General features: G+C 45.1%; 1 long non-coding RNA gene across 1 annotated transcript; it reads left to right on the top strand.

Annotated features, from left to right (window-relative positions):
• The first annotated feature begins 1,639 nt into the window (after positions 1–1,639).
• On the top strand, positions 1,640–4,246 carry LOC106558811. Its single transcript, XR_005358864.1, has 3 exons — positions 1,640–2,254; positions 2,879–2,955; positions 3,766–4,246. It is a non-coding gene; the product is annotated as an uncharacterized LOC106558811 (long non-coding RNA).
• Positions 4,247–19,868: the final 15,622 nt, after the last annotated feature.

Raw genomic sequence — 19,868 nt, 5'->3', positions numbered from 1 at the left:
TGCTGCTTTAAGGATTTTCTCTTAATCTTTGGAATTTGCAAGTTTCACTACTAAATGTCAAGGTGTTGAATGGTTTTTATTGATTTTAGGGAGGATCTCTCTATCTCCTGGATCTGAATACCTGTTTCCCTCCCCAAATTAGGGAAGTTCTCAGCTATGATTTGTTCAAATATGCCTTCTGGTTCTCTGTCCCTTTCAGCGCCCTCTAAAACCCCAATTAAATGCAGGTTTTTCCTTCTGAGGCTGTCATTTATTTTCCTTAACCTTTCCTTCATGGTCTTTTAATTGTTTTTCTCTTTTTTCCTGAGCTTCCTTCCTTGCCACCAACTTGTCTTCTATGTCACTCACTCTTTCTTCTACCTCGTTAACCCTCATCGTTAGGACCTCCAGTTTGGATTGCATCTCATTTAATTGATTTTTAATTTTGGCCTGATTAGATCTAAATTCTGCAGTTATTAAGTCCCTTGAATCCTTTATGCTTTTTTCCAGAGCCACCAGTAGCTTTATAATTGTGCTTCTGAATTGGTTTTCTCACATCGAATTGTTATCCAAATTCTGTAACTCTGTGCCGGAGGGTACTGTTTCTGATTCTTTCTTTTGTGGTGAGTTCTTCTTTCTAGTCATTTTGCTCAGTGCAGAGTGGCCAGAAACGAGTTGTACTTGTGAGAAGCGCAAACTCTTCTCTCTGTTGCGTTCCAGCTGTTCTCTCTTTAAATCTCAAGTCGAAAAAAAAGAAAAAAAAAACTCAAGTCGAATTCGTAGGTTTTCAGGATGATCTGAAAGTTATCTAGGTAGTTGGTGGGGACAGGTGACTTGGGGACCTTACTCCTCCACCATCTTGCCCCACCCCCCTAATAATTTAGTTCTTAAGGGTGTCTTAATTTTATTACCGATGCAAACATTGCCAGCCCAAGGGTCAGGATCTCGTCCTGTGGTCTCAATCATAGTTAAATCCAAGCGCCTCTCGTATGTTGCAGACCATCTCCTTTCCCATTGGTTTTCTCGGGTTTTCATTCCGGCCATGCGAAGAAATATTTGTCAAGATAGAAGAAAGTATTTCGTTTAACGGTTTATGGGCTGGATCTGTGACTTTGCCTTGCAGGAAGGAGGATGGCAGACCTCCAGGCTTTGTAAAGAGTAAACCTGCCTTGAGGTAAGGGGCAGCCTCCTTCCCCGCCCGCCCCTACTTGCGAAACAAACCCCACCACCTTCCTCGCCACTGTGTCTTGAGGATGTTAGCGACATCACGTACTGGAGAGTACTTAGCTCATGGAGATGCTGCATGAGGTCTTTGCTGAAGGCGGAGGATGGCTGTGCAGAGGGTCTAGACAGGGACAGAAGACGGTCTGCAAATGAGAAACACAAGATGAGCTGGACTTAGCGACTGTCTGTCCTGTCCGCTAAGGACGTGGACCCGATGGCGCCCAAGGCGCATCCAGCACCAGGGTCCCCTGGGCGGAAGTGGCCGCAGCTCCTAGGCCAGCGGGGGTGGTGGGGGGTTCGGGGGCCTTCTTCTCCGCGCTCTCTGGGCACAGGCAGGTCCTCTCCGTCCAGTCCTGCCCGGCGGCCAGCAGGTGGCGCCCAAAGCTCAGAATGGGCTTCGGGGCTGGGGGGGCGGGGGGAGCGTTGAGAGCTCCCCGGCAAAACAAAAGGGGTCCTTTCCACTCCTGCCCGCTTCCAGCTCCCTCCCTCCCCTCCATCACTACTAGGTCCGGAGGGTCAGGTCTTGGAGGCGGAATCCTGGAGTGCAAACCCTCTTCGGCTGAAGAAAGTTCTGCTATTTTTAAGCGGGTGAAGCCTGCCCCGGTGTCAGGGGCGCCCCGAGCCCCTTCTGAGGCTGGAGGCCAACGTGGACGGAGCTGCAGGGCAGCCTCCAGAATCCAAGGCTGAGATCCGACTGGAGAGGATGCTGGGGTGCAGCCGCTGAATGCCACAACGGGGGGCCAGCAGAGTGCTCCCCCCACCCCCACCCCTATGGGTGCTCCGGGTTCAGGCGGACCGGCAGTTCTCCAGCTGGGCTAGGAGCAAAGCCTGCTAGGGCAGCGGCCACAGCCCAGCTGAGAGCATGCCTTGCATCCCACCCCCTTCTCTCACCTTGGGGGAGGGGGGCTTTCTCCTTGGGGACGCAGAGGGGCCTTGCCCTGCACACAGCCACCTGCACCTGGAGACCTGGGGAGCAAGGGTAAAGAGGCCGCTGGACATCATCCAAACTCTCGGAGAAGAACGTCCTTGCCTTCCTGCTTCGGCTCACTAAGTATTAACTGAGTACCTACTGTATGGGGGGGGGGGGGGGCTTTGCTAAGCCTGTTTGGGGTGGAGGAATGGGGGAGGAGATATCCAAAGAAAAAAGTGAGTAAGATATGACCTCTGACCTCATGGAGTTCACAGTAGGAGGGGTGCTGACAAGGATGGGAGAAAGGCAGCTTCAAACACTCACTTCAAACACTCACAAAAGCCAGGCCCAGGTATAGAAGAGGAAGAGGAGGAAGAGGAAGAGGAGGAGGTTTGGGTCACTTCTGCCTTTAGTGGAGTCCAGGGGATGTTGCACATGCAGAAGAGCCCCAGCCTGTTTTTGTTCCCAGAGAGAACAGAGGTACAAAGGCAAGAATCCTGGAAACTGTTTGCTGGAGGGGGAGGGTGGGAGAGGACAGGTGATGCAAGAGTGGCCAGGTGAACGACCCAAGAGGCTCACAGTCCAGAGGTGCTGCCTGAGGACCTGGCTCCCCAGGGGTCCTCTTCTTCACGAGAAGAGATGCAGGTCCAGGCAACCATGGAAGCTCAAGCCTCAGGAGTGTGTCTGTGGCCCAAGGCCAGGGTGAGCAGGATCTATTGGGCAGAGGGGACTTCCCCCCTTTCCTTACCTTATTATTCCCTCCAGGTCACATATGCGTCTCTTCAGCTCCCTGGTTAAGGATGGAAGTGCCTGGATAGAGACTGACATTGTGCACTTTGCGGGTATGTCTCTGGACGAGGCCAGTGGCTTCCTCTCTCTCTCTCTCTCTCTCTCCCTCTCTCTCCCTCTCTCTCCCTCTCTCTCCCTCACCTTGGGGCAGCAACACATTTTGGGCTCCTAGCCTCTGCTTCTGACCTTCCTTCTCAGCTTGGTCCCCGGATAGCTGCATCTCTGCCACTGTTAGTTACCAAGAGGTCCTTCCTAAGGAACCCTTAGGCAGGTGGGTCCCCAGAGTGCCAGCACCCTTCCTGGGCCACCAGTAGAACTGGACCACGATAACCGGTGGATTTTTGCCTGCGTCTTCAACGTGGGCTCTAACCAGTTTAGGTCAAGCGGCCAGATCCTGGGTGGGAGAAGGAATATCTGAAGCTCCCTCCACACACCTTGACAACTGCTCGCCCTCAGGGAAGCACCAGCTGGACTCCAGAATGGTCCAGCTTTATCTCAGAGCACCCTACTGCACACAGGAGCACTGTGAACTCCCAGTCACCTTCTGTTTCCTCATATTAATTGCCAGTGGAGGACAGATTGAAGCTCCTACCCCATGTAGCCAGGGACCTTAGGTGTGCTGATCCAGGTGCGCTAACCCCCCAGCAGGTATTGCCTCTTTAGCAATGCTAAAGTTAGGTGAAGCCCACCCACCCCAGGGGAGCTTTGAGGGTCTGCTGAGCACTGCCCAAGGAGATCTACTGAGAGAAAGAGCCTCAAGGACGCACCAATTGGGGAAGGCAAAGGTTAGGAGGGGTGGAGGGTGTCTCTGGCACAGTCATTAATTAAGCAAACAAGCTTATGCACTGTGTTTATGCTTTCAGCACCATCAGAGTCACTTTTATTTCTACTGAAGGAGGAGGATGAATTTTGAGTTGTTCATCTTAAATCTTCAAGACAAACTGGGCTGTTACAAGATTTGAATACAAACAGAGCTCCTTTAAGAACAGCTGAATAAGCCTACTGTTGGGTGTTTTATATTTACTGATACACATCTTTAGGCATCGTGAATCTGAAATAACTACCAGAGGCTCCTTAATGTCCATGAAAAGGAGAGTAAAATATTACTTCTACTGGTATTATTTTGATATGGGGGGGGGGGGGAGTCCTCTCTTTCTAAAAGAAAAAAAAAGCCCAGCTGTTTCTTGTACAGAGGAACTGAGAAATAATATTAGCTTTGAAATTTATTTTTTCCTTTAATCTAAAATCTTACTAGGAAGACAGATACAAGTTTTTCAACATTCTTTTTTTTAAGATTGTATTTATTTATTTGAGGGAGAGAGAGAGAGAGCATAAGTGGGGTTAGGGGCAGAGGAAGAAGCAGACTCCTCGTTGAGCAGGAAACCTGACAAGGAGCTCAATCCCAAGATCTGAAGATCATGACCTGAACCAAAGGCAGGCACTTAACTGACTGAGAAACCGAGGATCCTGTTTTTCTTTTTCCCTTTTTTTCTTTTTTTTAAGATTTTATTTATTGATTCATGAGAGACACAGAGAGAGGCAGAGACGTAGCCAGAGGGAGAAGCAGGCTCCCTGTGGGGAGCCCGATGCAGAACTCGATCCCAGGACCACGGGGTCGTGACCTGAGCCAAAGGCAGACACTCAACTGCTGAGCCACCCAAGAGCCCCAAGTTGGGATATTTTTTTTAAACAAAGTATCATCTTACTAATACAAACACACACATAAACTATAAACCACTAAGAAGTATCTAAGTCGGGGATCCCTGGGTGGCACAGCGGTTTAGCGCCTGCCTTTGGCCCAGGGCGCGATCCTGGAGACCCGGGATCGAACCCACATCAGGCTCCCGGTGCATGGAGCCTGCTTCTCCCTCTGCCTGTGTCTCTGCCTCTCTCTCTCTCTCTCTGTGTGTGACTATCATAAATAAATAAAAATTAAAAAAAAAGTCAATGTCATTGGAAAAAAAAAAGAAGAAAAGGAGCTAGTCTATAAAAAAAAAAAAAAAAAAAAAAGGAAGTATCTAAGTCATAACCAGCAGGTGGCTATTCAACACCAGGGTTGACAAAATGCTTAAAGATGGGAGGCATCCTCACAGGCAAAGGCTCCTCCCCCACCACACACACTATAATAACTTTCAAATTTCTCTCCTCCTCAAGGACTGACAAGCGGTCCACTCAAGATGAAGTAGGTGATCTAGTGCTTTTCAAACAGGTCAAAATTCTCATGATGTAAGGATTTATTTCTGGATAGGTGTCATGCGAGGCAGGATCCAAGCCTCCCAAAAGCTAAAATGGCCATGAACACTAATGAAGAGACTTTTACAGAAATTGCATCTGCAACATTACGGATTCTTACAGCTACTCTTGAAAGAGTAGTGATAAGGGCCACTTGACTGAATTCAAACTACATGATTATCACATAGTTTAGAATACAGTTTGGAGCGATCTAACGAGCAGAAGGAAAGGCAAGAATTCTTTAGAGGAAGACAGCTGGAGTTTCTGCAATTTTTACATACTTTTTCCAGCATTCGATCAAAAAGCACTAGTCAAGCCAAGAGACAGGACTATAGACAGAAGTGCAAAGGAAAAAAAGCCAAAGGGGAAAAAAAATCACAAATGATACAGATTAAAGTTAACAAAACAGAATCTGTAAGATAACAAATTATTGCAGGAGTGGAGAGAAAGTTTAGGAAAATAAGCAAAAGGGTTTAAAAAGTTCACCACAGACCCATAATCTGATTAAAGAAATAAGTCTAATTGAAACAGTAGCACTGTGCATTGCAGTAGCTGAGATATGATTTCAGTCAGTGGATAGACAGCAGAAAAATACAGCAGAAAACTGGGTTAATAAACCTGAGACAGTTCTACAGATGACAGCCACATAGAAGTAGAGAAAGAATCAAAAACATTAAACAAAGGGCATTAGTATGCTGAGCACAGCAGCCCTGTTCCGGGAGCTAAGGTTACATCAGTGAGCAAAACAGGAGCAGGGAGATCGTCCTTATAGAGCCGAGAGCTAATGAAGTAAAATATATAATATGTCAGATGGTGATACAGGCTAGAGAGATGGAGAAAGGACAAAGAGGGGGAGAAGAAGACTCATAGGAGGGTTATGATTTTTAAAATATTTTATTTATTTGAGAGCAAGAGAGTGAGACAGAGCATGAGCACAGGCGAAGGGCAGAGGGAGAAGCAGGCTCCACGTTGAGCAGGGAGCCCAACTCGGGGCTCAATCCCAGGACCCTGAGATCATAACCTGAGCCAAGGGCAGACACCTAACAGACTGAGCCACCCAAGTGCCCCTATAATTTTAAATAAAGTCTTCAGAGGAGACCTCAGAGAGAAGGTGACATTTCAGCAAGGCCTTGAAGGAGGAAGGCATGAGACGTACCTATAGCTTGGGGAGTAGGGGAAAAAAAGTAGAGGAAGAAATAAGTAAAAACGTCCCAAGGTGGGAGCACGTGTGGCCTAGTTTTGGGTAACAATGAGTGAAGAAGAGGAAAACGGGTCAATGGGTGAAGCCGAAGAAGGAATAAGAACCACATGGTACAGGACCTAATGAAGCTCCAGTGGGAACTTTGGCTTTACACTGAATGAGGCAGGAGACGTTGAAGTCTTGGGCAGAGAAGTGACACCACCAGGCTAATGTTTAAATGTTAAATGGCACCTCTCTGGGTATTGCATCAAGAATATACTGTAGACTTGCTTGAGTTGACAGGAACTGATATCTTTGCTTGAAAACAAATTTAAAAAAATGTTGACTAGGATAGAAATTAAGAGGGAAGAAAGAGTACATGGCAAACCCCAGAACCTCAGGGAAATACGGGGTGTTTGGATTCAGGGACCTGGTGGTGACGAAGCAGATGATGAAGTTCTTGTTAATATTCTAATGCCTGGGACCCTAGGAGTTCTTGGGATCTGGTGATGGAATGACGAAGTTCTTGCTGCAGTCACCTGGCAGCTGGCATGTCAGAAAGGCCAGGACTGTGTGCATCAGGGTCGCCTCTTCTACATAGCGACATGGAAAGTACTAGGAATTCCAGAACTGTGGGGACAGCACAAGGACTGTTGCTGATGCCCATGGAAAACTGAACAAGGACGTCAAGTTCAGATCCTTAATGTATTGCTTCAAGGTGACTGCAACTCAGAGACTTTCTTTTTTTTTTTAAGAATTTATTTATTTATTCATGAGAGACATGGAGAGAGAGAGGCAGAGACACAGGCAGAGGGAGAAGCAGGCTCCATGCAGGGGCCCGACGTGGGACTGGATCCCAGGACTCCGGGATCACGACCTGGGCTGAAGGCAGGCGCTCAACCGCTGAGCCACTCAGGTATCCCAACTCAGAGACTTTCTGTGGCCGGGTCAGAGTCCCTTACCTTTCGTAAAGCATCCACTTGGACACAAAAAGGAAGGTTCCATGTGATTTTGTGAACTGAAGAAAGCCACAGGTTGGGAGCAACTGGGACTCAACTCATTCAAATAGGATATCAGGGAGCATTTGCAGGCTGCAGGTAGACCCAAACCCCCCTGACATGCTCCGGACTTAGCCTCCCTATGCCAGACCCAACCACGGCTGTGTATCCTGCTTGAAAACAAAAACACAGAGACAAAGATGTTCAGTCAAACCAACATTTACTCAAGGGTTAGAAACCTGGAGATCTACTGTGTTGGTCGGGAAGCCACCAATGGAACGTTTGCAAAGACATTTGGCAGTAACTTACTCAGTAGACCTTACAAAGTGGGGTCCCCCCAAGTGCAGGGAACCAGCACTGTCTCCGTCCTGCTGTTTTGGAGCTGCCCGGAGCCTCGTATTGCATTTAAGAAGCCACTAGTCTGGCTCCAAATGCTTGACTTCTCTTGGTCAGCCCTCTGTTATTAAAAGCTCTTACATAATAAATTGTTTTATTTGTACCAGAATGTTGTGCCCAAGATTGCGAATCCGAGAAACCACCAAGGAGCTGACACCGATGCAAACACACGAGGGTTTATTTACAAGCTCGAGCTTGGGTCCAAGTGCACCCGACACAGCGGAGCAGGGACTTGGACCCCGAAACTAAGAGGCGTAGCAGCTTTATAGGGGCCAGAGGCCCATGGGATACGCAGAAAGTTGCACAGTCATCGGTCCGCACGCAGGTGGCCGATTGAATTACACCTTACCCTATAGTATCCACTTGAGCTGGCCTATTACTTTGGTCAGAATTGGCGCGCAGTTTTGGCGGGCACAAGGCAGGGTTACATTGTTATGAGCCGATTTCCGATTAGGGTGTGCCCAGCGGCTTGACTGGAGGGGGGCAGCGCCTTAAGCAATAAGCAGGTCATGTGGGGGTCATATGGGAGGTGGCGGGTGTAGCACAAAATGGAGTTAGTCCTGCTCTGCTTGTCCAGGGGTAGGGGATTTTTGTTAAATTTCCTGGGTCCCACACAGAACTGTTAAGTATCATGGCATATGTCTTATTTAGACAGTTGGGCTGTTTCCTGAAAAAGAAAGTTCATAGAACACTATCTTCTGACTAGCCCCATTAGGTGAAATTCCGGAGTTAAGCAGATTCCCAAGAAACACAGTCATGCTCCTGGCATCCATCCGTTAGAGATGCTGAGGAGCTGCTCCTCCCTGGCTTAGAGGTGCTGTCACTGCCTCGCCAGAGGAAGGCTCCATGCAAAAAATAATAATAATAGCAATTTCCCTCAGATCCAATCCCTATCCACCACAAGCTGGGAATTAGGGTGGGATCCCAGGGGCCCAGGTGTAAGGTGTAAAATCAGACTCTGAAAGAGAACCTTACCTGCTGATGGGATTCAGAATTTGTGTATTTATATAAGCAATAATCTACAGACTGCTTATGGAAATTTTTGAGGATGATCAATCAATGGAAGAGAAACATGACGTCAGGCTGAATCTATCTGCATATGTGGACTTTTTTTTTTTATTAAGATTTTATTTATTTATTCCTGAGAGACACAGAGAGAGGCAGAGACACAGGCAGAGGGAGAAGCAGGCTCCCTGTGGGGACTCCGATACGGGACTCCATCCCAGGAACCCCGGGGTCACGTCCTGAGCCGAAAGCAGATGCTCAACCCCTGAGCCCCCCAGGCACCCCCGCAGTGTGTGGACTTAACAGAGATTCTGCATTTGCACGTGTGGGTGAGATTCTCACACTTGGTTCTGTTGGATGACACGTCATCAGATCCGTCCAATGACGCAAAGGAAGTTCAGATGCTATAAAACTCTTGACATGTTGCAGAAGGGCTTCAAAGATCTGGGACAGAAAAATGCTGGGTTAGTTCCATCACAAATGTCCCACCCGCCCGAACTCACACTACATCCCCTGGGAGGACCTAAAAGATTGTTCTTTACCAGAATTGAAGAGGCAATATCCTCTAAGTGAGATTTACTGAGTGTTCAATAAAAACAACTAGTATATTTACACTCACACACATACACACACACATACAAACTGGGGATTGTTTGTGCCTGTGAATTTTAATTCAAGACAAATTTCTAGATAAATTAAAATCACTCAGTAATTACCTGAATTTTGCATTAGCCCAGGGAGCCATCCCAACTAGGGATTCGATAAAGTACATTTAAGTGACATCATAACACCACACAACAATTCATGATTTTAAGTATTTGTCAGAGAGATAGATGCATCTTAAAAATTCCCAATCCAGGGCACCTGGGAGGCTCAGCAGTTGAGCATCTCCCTTCGGCTCAGGGCATGACCCTGGAGTCCTGAGATGGAGTCCCACATCCAGCTCCCCGCAGGAAGCCTGTTTCTCCCTCTGCCTGTGTCTCTGCCTCCCTGTGTGTGTCTCATGAATAAATAGATAAGTCTTTAAAAAAAATTCCTATCCAAATGAATGGAGTCTGTCAATCCACATATACTGCAATATTATCTGACATTTATAAGAAGCAGTTTATAAAGTTATTAATTATTGAATTGTAAAAATTTTTATTAAAGTCATGTACCTATTCACATACTTTTAAGTACTAATGTGTATATAGGGATTTATCTGACCTATATAGTAAGTGTAAAGATTTTAGGAAAGGCCACAACAATCTTCTAAAAAGATCTAAAGTCTTGAGCAAACTTAAGTAGCAAGTTGGCATTTTTATTTCCCACTATGGAAAAAATCACAAGATGATGTACAGCCATTCCTTAACTCCAAAATTTACACAGTCATTTAATTTTGCAAAAGGATTGCCTTGATGAGAACAATTAGATGAATCTGAATTAAAATGTAATTCCCTAGGGATGCCTGAGTGGCTCAATCAGTTATGCAACGGACTCTTGGTTATGACCTCAGGGTCCTGAGGTGGGGCCCACATAGGGCTCCATTATATGTATATAATTCCCTCATTTTGCTTTTGCTAAGTAATACTAAAACCATCTATATTATGATTAAAAGTCCCAATAGAAATGAGTTTCTGGGGCACCTGGGTGGTTCAGTGGGTTAAGCGTCTGCCTAGGGTTCAAGTCATGATCTCAGGGTCCTGGGATCGAGTCCCAGGTCAGGGTCCCTGCTCAGCGGTGAGCCTGCTTCCTCGTCTCCCTCTGTCCCTCCTCACTGCTCCTGTGCTCTCTCGCTCTCTCGCTCTCTCCCTCAAATAAATAAATTAATTAAATATTTTTTAAAAATTAATAGAAGAGTTTCTTAGGCTCAGTTAGTGGAGTATGGGACTCTTCATCTAGAAGTTGTAGGTTCGAGCCCCATATTGGGTGTAGAGACTACTTAAAAATAAAATCATTTTTTTAAGTTTCTTAAAAGTCTTTTAATTAATAGTTAGCCTGATACAAATTTATATATTTGTTCTTCTTTTTTTTAAAAAAAAGTCTTGATAAGACTAGATTTATTTAATATAAACAGCTGCTCTTTATTCTAAGATTACATCTACTAGTATTTTTTTGATGGTCAACTGTTCATTCTTTTGATATTTGTGTGTAAGAAGGATTTTTAAAATTGAAGTAGAGTTGACACATTTCCTCTTTACCTGCTAACTCAGTAGACATTAGTTTAATTTTTATTAGTAATATTTGTGCATGATTACTTCCATGGATTTCCTTATATCCCCACAAGCATATCAAATTTATCTTCTAACCAAATATTTCATAACGCGAGTGAATTTTTTCACTCAAAAACTCCCTTTCACAACTAGAAGAGGAAGGATAAGATTCTCTCCCCAGAGTGGCCATGGAGGTGAGACTCTCAGAGATCCCTTCAAGAGAGTCTGCTGCAGGGAATGTGTGTGTGTGGGGGGGGGGGACACAGCCTCCAGCTGTCACCCGTCCCCAGCAATCACTGCGGCACTCCCACCCGGGCTGGGCTTTCCCCAGGATGCCCCCCAGCCCCGGAGAGCCGCTGGGCCATTTCTGTCTGCAGCAAGACTCCTTCACTGGGGAATTTCTGTCCTGTGGCTCCTCGGCTTGTCCAAGACTTTCTCAGAGCACTGGAGTCTGAGGTTCCCGAGGTGGTGATCAACCCTTGGAGATGTCTCATAACTAATAAAATAGAAGCTCTGCTGAATTTGACTTTGCACTCTTTATTTTCAAGCGACCTTCAGAAATGAGTCATCCCATATCATTAATGAAGTGCTCTCTAAAGGAAATTACTTTCCTTCCTCATATCTGTAGTATTTATGTCAGTACTTTTTAAAACTTTCCAGGATAGTTAACATACTGCATCGTATGCATTTCAGGTGTACATTATGGTGATTCAACTCTTCCACTCATCACCTGGCACTCATCAGGACAAGTGCCTTCCTTAGTCCCCATCACCTGTCTCCCTCATCCTCCCACCCACCTCCCTTCTGGTGGCCATCAGTTTCTTCTCTAGAGTTAAGAGTCTGTTTCTTGATTTGTCTCTTTTTTTCTTTGTTTGCTTTGTTTCTTAGATTCCACACATGAGTGAGATCATATGGTATTTGTCTTTCTCTGACCGGCTTATTTGGGCTCAGCATGATATCCTCTGAATCCATCCACATTGTTGCAAGTGGCAAGATTCCATTCTTTTATATGGCTGAGTCATATTCCTGTGTGTGTGTGTGTGTGTGTGTGTGTGTACATACCACATCTTCTTTGTCCTTTACTCCATCAGTGAACATGTGGGCTGCTTCCATAATTTTGCTATTGTAAATAATGCCATGATAAACATAGGGGTGCGCATGTCTTTTCTTTTTTTTTTTTTTTAATTTTTTTTTTAATTTTTATTTATTTATGATAGTCACAGAGAGAGAGAGAGAGAGGCAGAGACACAGGCAGAGGGAGAAGCAGGCTCCATGCACCGGGAGCCTGACGTGGGATTCGATCCCGGGTCTCCAGGATCGCGCCCTGGGCCAAAGGCAGGCGCTAAACCACTGCGCCACCCAGGGATCCCCGCATGTCTTTTCAAAGTTGTGTTTTCATGTTCTTTGGGTAAATACCCAGTAGTAGAATTACTAGATTATATGGTATTTCTATTTTTAATATTTTGAGGAATTCCCCTACTGATTTCCATAGTGGCTGCACCAGTTTGCACTCCCACTGACCCAGTGCACGAGGGTTCCTTTTTCTCCACATCCTTGCCAACACTTGTTATTTCTCATCTTTTTGATATTAGTTGTTCTGACAGACTGTGGTTTTGATTTGCATTTCCCTGATGATGAATAATGGCCATCTGGATGTCTTCTTTGGAGAAGACATATCTTCATGTCTTCTGCCCATTTTTCAATTGTATGTTTGGAGGGGTGGTATTGAGTTGTATAAGTTCTTTATAGATTTTGGATACTCATCCTTTTTTCGATCTGTCATTTGCAAGTATCTTCTATTCTGTAGGTTGCCTTGTAGTTTTGTTGATTGTTTCCTTTGCTGTGCAGAAGCGTTTTATTTTGATGTGGTCCCAATAGCCAATTTTTTTCCATGACTCAGGAGACATATCTAGAAAGAAGTTGTTATGGCTGATGTCAGAGACCTTACTGCCTGTGCTCTTTTCTAGGATTTTTATGGTTTCAGTCCTCATATTTAGGTCTTTAACCCATTTTATTTTTGTGTATGGTGTAAGAAAGTGGCCTGTTTTCATTCTTTTGCCTGTAGCTGTCCAGTTTTCGAGTACCATTTATTGAAGAGAACATCTTTTTCCCATTGTATATTTTTGCCTCCTTTGTTGAAGGTTAATTGACCATATAGGTTTGGGTTTAGTTCTGGGCTTTCTATTCTGTTTTGTTGATCTATGTGTCTGTTTTTATGCCAGTACCATAGTGTTTTGATTACTACAGCTTTGTAGTATAACTTGATCTCTAGGATGGTGACTCCTCCAGTTTTGTTTTTCATTTTCAAGGTTGCTTTGGCTATTTAGGGTCTTTTGTGGTTCCATATACAATTTAGGATAGTTTGTGAAAAAAAGCTGTTGGTATTTTGGTAAGTATTGCATTAATTCTGTAGGTTCCAATAAATCTGTAGTATGGACATTTTAACAATATTTGTTCTTCCAATCCATGAGCATGAAATGTCTTTCCATTTGTTTGTGTCATTTTCAATTTCATTCATCAATGTTTTTATAGTTTTCAGAGTACCAATCTTTTACCTCCTTGGTCAAGGTTATTCCTAGGTATCTTATTCTTTTTTGGTGAAATTGTAAATGGGATTGTTTTCTCAATTTCTCTTTCTGATACTTCATTGTTAGTGTGTAGAAATGCCACAAATTTCTGTATATTCATTTTGTATCCTGGGGCCTTACTGAATTCAGTTATCAGTTCTGGTAGCTTTTGGGGGGAGTCTTTAGGGTTTTCTATGTATAGCATCATATTATCTGCAAATAGTGAAAGTTTTATTTCTTCCTTATCAATTTGGATGTCTTTTATTCCTTTTTTCTTGTCTGATTGCTGTGGATAGGACTGCTAGTACCATGTTGAATAAAAGTGATGAGAGTGGACATCCTTGTCTTGTTCCAGATCTTAGGGGAAAAGCTCTTAGTTTTTCACAATTGAGTATGATGTTAGCTGTGGGGTTTTCATATGTTGCCTTTATTACATTAAGGTATATTCCTTCTAAGTGTACTTGGTTGAGCATTTTTTGTGGTTTTTTGGGGGATTTTTTTGTTTGTTTTGGTGCCAATTTTAAATATACTTTTATTTAAGACATTGCATTTTCCACCTACAGTACTTATAAAGTGTAATGTTATTTCCTTTCTCTGTACATATATTCCACATTCAAGTATTAAGAATGCCCAGTTATTTACTATAGAAGCTCAACTTTTAAAATGCCATGGAATTTACTACAAATTTGAGTCATCTGATGTTTTGTGGAACAATCTATGCTCAAGCTGGCTTAATGAACATCTTCAATGGTGGACCCAGAGGAAGCACTACCAGATGGAAGAGCTCCACCATGAGGGAAGCCCTCAGACATTCCTCCTGGCACACCTCCTGCACTCTGTTACATATTGGTAATGATGGAATTACAGACTTTCTCCAGCTCTTTCTGCTGATATTCACATTCGTCTTGCTTTGCAGTCTGCTTAATTTGGATTTTTCTCTCCAAATTTTTATTTAAATTCTAATTAGTTAAAAAAATTCTAATTAGTTAACATATAGTGTAATATTAGTTTCAGGAGTAGACTCTAGTGATTCATCATTTACATACAACGCCCAGTTATTGAGCATTTTTATCATGAAGGGGTGATATATTTTGTTGAATGCTTTTTCTGTATCTATTGAAATGTTCTTACAGTTCCCATTTTTTTCTCTCGTTGATATGATGCATCACATTGGTTGATTTGTGAAGACTGAACCACTCCTGCATCCCAGGAATAAATCCCAATTGACTGTAGTGAATTATTTTTTTTAATGTATTGTTAGATTTGGTTTGCTAATATTGTGCCAGTTCTTTATTATTATTATTATTATTATTATTATTAATGAGAGACACAGAGAGAGAGCCAAGATATAGGCAGAGGGAGAAGTAGGCTCTCCATAGGGAGCCCGATGTGGGCCTCAATCTCTGTGTTTGCAGCAGAGCATGCAGCATCATGCTCCAAACTGAAGGCAGACACCCAACCACTGAGCCACCCAGATGTCCCTATGCCAATACTTTTTTTTTTTTATGCCAATACTTTTTAAAGAACATACAGCTTAGGGACACCAGGGTTGCTCAGTCTGGTGATCGTCCCAGTCTTGGTTCAGCTCAGGTCATGATCTCAGGGTCTTGGGACGGATCATCCAATCCAGTCAGGCTCCACATTCAGTGGAGAGTTTGCTTAAGATTCTCTCTCTCTTTGTCCTTCCCCGACTCACATGCACTTGCTTGCACATGCTCTCTCTCTCTCTCTCAAATAAATAAATAAATATTTTTAAAAACTAAAGAACATACAGCTTCCTCAAATGTATTTCTTCATCATCAGAAAAACCAGAGTCCATTAGAATCCCAGAATTATCAACAATACTCCACCATTCATCTCTCAATTAATATAGGTTTTCATACAGGGAAAAACATTCCTTATATGAATAATGGGAAAAAAACAACTGAATTGAGATGAGCAACTTTGGGTATTTATACAATCTCTTTTCTTCCAAGGATAAGAAGGGGGAAAATGTATGCAATCAGAAAACACAACTCAGCCCTGAGCTTCAGCTGGACTCAGAAGATGATAGGCTCCTGTCATCGAGAACAAGAAGACTTCTTAGGTCACTGATTCTCCTTCTTTGAGATTCAGGACCCCACAACAGTCCAGCAGCAGAGTATAAAACTCATTCATAGGGGCTGCAATTTTCTCAAAGAGAAAAAATCCACTTGCCTCAGCTCATAGATAAATGTCATCTGTATTTCATGAATACATATCCTGTGTCATCCAGCAAAAATATATAAGATAACAAACAGAAGAGAAGAAAAACCTAGCAGAAAGCAAAAATAATTTTCTCCCTTTCCAAGGAGTGGCAGAAACCACTCATGAAGCTGTGGCCCACAGAAACTACTCTTGGCCTTGTTGTGCCACAAAAGGAAAGAAGTTCATTAGCCGAAGTAGTGCTTGATGATTTAATTGCTTGGGACTATTTTCTTGCAGAACAGGGTGGAGTGCATTGTCCTTGCTAACACAATTTACTATGTTTATATCAACAGTTCTGCAGAAGTGAAAATTCATTTAGTTAAAATCAGAAAGCAAGCCAGTTGGCTGTGGCAGATTTCCCCAGAGACGCCTGCAGGAACTGATTGGTTTACTGGACTCTTTTCCAGCATTCTTCAAGGGATTAGATCAATGTCACAAGGAATGCTAAGGTTTGGGTTATTTGTACTCTGCATCTCATTAGTTGGACATGTAATTTTTTAAGAATGTGCTTTTCCATGCTTCCCCAGAAGAACCAAAGAGGCAGCTAAGTTTTGAGTCATACAGACTACACATGTCAAGCCAAGTGCCAGGGTTGTTTCATTCCCCAAATCCCCAACACAGTACCCTTTTTCAGAAGGAAGTAGGAGAGCGGAGGTCACCCAATCCCTCAAGACTGAGGAATGATGAAATTATAGGGGAGCTGGACCCTGCAGGTGGCCTGGCCATTCTCATGCCTCCAGTGGCACACCCTAAGACCAGATGGTGTTCCACTGCCTGCTGACCACAACTCAGCTTTGATCAGGAAATAAAAACCCCCTGGCTGCAAAAACCCAGGCCCTTGACCTATGGAGTAGAGCTTCCAGGTTACCTGGAGCACCTGCCCTGGGCTGTTCCTTTAGAGAGAAATAAAGTTCTATTTCCTGGAGCTATTGATCTCAACCCACCCTGATCAATACTCATAGCTGTAGATGTTTTCACATGGTAGCTTTTCAGCAGCATCGTTAACCGTTGGTTAGACAGATGGTGGAGCGGGCAGGCCTCACCAGGACCCAACAGGGGCCGTTCCTCCAAGGTCCGGTGCCCGGTGGGAGCCCTATTCCAGGTCGTCACTTGGTCATCATGCCATTGTTCCTACACGTGGCAGAGGGCAGAGGAGAGGAAGCAGGCTCTCCCTTGCTTCTTCTTACAAGGACACTAACCCCATTCATGGTGCCTCCAGCCCCATGACCTAATGACCTCCAAAACACCCCATGCTAAACACTATCACACTGGCGATGAGGGTGTCAACATACCAATTTGGGGGAGACACAAACTTTCAGTGCAGAACAGAGGCTAATCTTACTTTTCTTTCGAGGTCTCAGGTTGGCAGTGGTGTGGGTACAGCCTTCAATCCACCACTTTCTGCTCAGTTCAGCCAAACCACATAATGGCACCATTTCTTTCTTAATTTTAATGAAGCAAGACTTCCATGCTCTTTGCTTAAATAAGAAATCAAGAAGAGTCATTATTTTCCTATTCTTTTTTCTTTTTCAAAGATTTTACTTTTTATTTGAGAGAGAGGGAGCATGAGCAAGGGGAGCTGCAGAGGGAGAGGGAGAAGTAGACTCCCTGCTGAGCAGGGAGCCCAATGCGGGACTCGATCCCAGGATCCTGAGATCATGACCTGAGCGGAAAGCAGACGCTTCACCAACTGAGCCATTGAGGCACCCCTGTTATATTTTTCTTCATGAATGGGGGAGAAAGGAAAGCCAGACTGATCCTTTTCTGGATGAAGATATAAAATGTGTAGATGTTTCTAGTTGGATGAAAACAAGTGTGGTAATATGAATACTCCTGTCAGAGAAAAACATTATCGCTATTATCATCCTCATTGAAAAAAAAATTTTTTTTAGAGGCTTGGGGTTATTTTCACAGGAGACAGTGTGGAATATTTTCCACAGGACTCTCACGACCCTGAAATCATGACCTGAGCCAAAATCAAGAGCTGGATGCTTAGCCGACCGAGCCAGGTGCTCTTGTATTTTTTTCTTACAAAAAAAAAAAAAATGTTTTCTAGGAATTAATAATAGCCCAATTTTTTTCATTGACTTAGTTTCCTATATGCTTATCATTAATTCATCTCCAAACTCTTCTAGACACACAAGTTAAGCTGGCAGTTCATTTTCTGATTGGAATCATTTCTATAGGAGCCCTCCGTGCTCCTCCTGCCACCGGGCTCTCATCCCGCTGGACCAGCTGCACACTTATCATTTGTGAATTCTTCACTATCTGGGAAATCCACTTCCTCTCTCCTCTGAAAGATCTCCTGCTCCCCAACTCATCCTTCCACCCAACAAATACTGGGCATGCTGTCTGTGCCAAGCACTGTTCCAAGCTCTGAGAACTCAGCAAAGTGACATACTCAGCAAAGCTGACACATGGAATGGGTTATTTTCTCACAGCTGCCCTCCTCTATGAGATGAAGTTTCCAGTAAAGCCATGCACTCATAAACGGCAGTCATTGTTTTTATGGCGGTTTAAATTTTAAGGCACGTAACAAAAGATGGTTTTCAAAGTCTGTCAAATATATCACACATGTAGTAAATTTTTTCTTGCCAAAAATGTAGGTATGCATTTCACCATTCTTTTTTGTTTTTTAGAGATTTTATTTATTTATTCACGAGAGACACATAGAGAGGCAGAGACACAGGCAGAGGGAGAAGCAGGCTCCTTGTGGGGAGCCCGATGTGGGACTCATCCTAGGACCCCAGGGTCACGCCCTTAGCCGAAGGCAGACGCTCCCCCACCAAGCCCCCTGGGCACCCACATTTCACCATTCTTACAGTGCTTTAGATGTATACATTTTAATTTTTTTTAAATTTATTTACGATAGTCACAGAGAGAGAGAGAGAGAGAAGAGGCAGAGACACAGGCAGAGGGAGAAGCAGGCTCCATGCACCGGGAGCCCGATGTGGGATTCGATCCCGGATCTCCAGGATCGCGCCCTGGGCCAAAGGCAGGCGCCAAACCGCTGCACCACCCAGGGATCCCTAGATGTATACATTTCAAACGCCAACAGGAGCCCCAATTTTGAACAGCATCCTTGGCACCCCACTACTGAGGATAAATCTGTCAACAAAACATAAAGAAGGAAAAATTTCAGCCTCACAGAGCCCAGAGATTTTAGTACAAGAAGACAAACAATAGGTAAATAAATAAGTAAAGCACATAATATGCCCCCCAAAACTGCTGAGTGCCATGGAGGAATAGAAGAGCAGGTTGGCAGTGGCGGAGGAGGGTTACAGGTGTCCAGGGAAGCCCCGGCTAAGAAGGCGACCTCTAAGGAAAATCCTTAAGGGAGTGTGAGCCATGGATACTTCTAGAAGGAAAGCATTTGCTGTTGAGAGAACAGCAAGTAAAGGGTTAAAAAAAATCCTAAAGTGAGAGGGTGCCTGGCATGTTTGAGGAAGAGAAAAGCCCTGTAGCTAGCTAGAGCCGAGTGAGCAGGGGAAAGCGAGGCAGAGCATGAGTTCAGAGAGGAAATGGGGCGCCGGATGGGTCGGGCTGTGGGGAGAACCACGGGGTCCTCACTTTTCACTCGGAATCAGGTGGAAGGCGCAGGGCGCTGACGCTGACGGAGAGGCGCCCCAGGAGCAGAGTGGGGGGGCGGGGGGGCGGTGGTTGACAGCCTGCGGAGAGGGGAGCGAGATGGGAGCAGAAGTCGGGGCTCCTGAGATGCTGCCGACAGCGCAGGCGGAGCTCCAGGCTTGCGCGAGGCGGTCGTGAGCAGGGGCCCAGAGGCTCCGGGCCGCAGGGGGAGCAGACAGGCCTGGCTGACAGGAGGAGACGCGGAGGGGCGTTCCTGGGAGCCTCCAGGGCCGGGGTGCCCTCCCCCCAGAGGCGGGGGCGGGGGAGCGGAGGTGTGAGACGCTGTGACGTCACAGGCGACGTTTTAGGGGAAGTCACAGCTTCTGACTTGGAGCCCAGGGGTGGGGCCACGCTGAAGGCGCACTCTGGGAGTCTCAGTAGACAGGTGATATTTCACACCTGCGTGCACGAGGTCGCGAGGGGGTGAGAGCAGGAGACCCAGCGCTCGAGCTGCGGTGCTCGGAGAGGAGCTGCCGTGCGTCCCCCACCTGCCCCCGCAGGGCTGACACGCTGCCCAGAAACCCTCCCCACGTGGAGCAGACC

The sequence above is a fragment of the Canis lupus genome, chromosome 5 (assembly GCF_011100685.1).
Source record: "Canis lupus familiaris isolate Mischka breed German Shepherd chromosome 5, alternate assembly UU_Cfam_GSD_1.0, whole genome shotgun sequence".
Taxonomy (NCBI): Eukaryota; Metazoa; Chordata; class Mammalia; order Carnivora; family Canidae; genus Canis; species Canis lupus.
The sequence above is the reverse complement of the archived record's forward strand: the minus strand, read 5'-3'. Positions and strand labels throughout refer to the sequence as shown.